The following is a 589-nucleotide window of genomic DNA, read 5'->3' as shown; positions in this document are numbered from 1 at the left end:
ACTCTTCAAATACGTTTGTCATCGTAAATTTGATTAGTCTTCATCAGCTGCATTTACCTAGACAATATTCCAAATGGTGCCACATCGATGCCAGTATACTCGCCTGAACGCTTAGCCGTTAACAGAACGAGAACAGTGAAAAAGTTTCCAATGGAAAATAAACTATTGCAATACAAATGTATTAATTTCCAGTAAAATAAAGCACCGTAAAGGTAGAAATATAAATATAGAGTAGTGGTTCAACAAAGCACCAATGTTTACTGGAAATAGCAGTTGATACATTTATGATGTAAAGCTTCACTGTGTATATACTGGCTAAGACATGTGAAGGTAGCAAACAAAAAAAATATATTCTTTCAGTTCGCTTATGGGAAACATTGTTGAATCATCATCATCATCATCATCGTTTAACGTCCGCTTTCCATGCTAGCATGGGTTGGACGATTTGACTGAGGACTGGTGAAACCGGATGGCAACACCAGGCTCCAGTCTGATTTGGCAGAGTTTCTACAGCTGGATGCCCTTCCTAACGCCAACCACTCAGAGAGTGTAGTGGGTGCTTTTACGTGTCACCCGCACGAAAACGGCC

The sequence above is a fragment of the Octopus bimaculoides genome, chromosome 5, assembly GCF_001194135.2.
Source record: "Octopus bimaculoides isolate UCB-OBI-ISO-001 chromosome 5, ASM119413v2, whole genome shotgun sequence".
NCBI classification, from domain to species: domain Eukaryota; kingdom Metazoa; phylum Mollusca; class Cephalopoda; order Octopoda; family Octopodidae; genus Octopus; species Octopus bimaculoides.
This window is presented reverse-complemented; position numbering follows the sequence as displayed.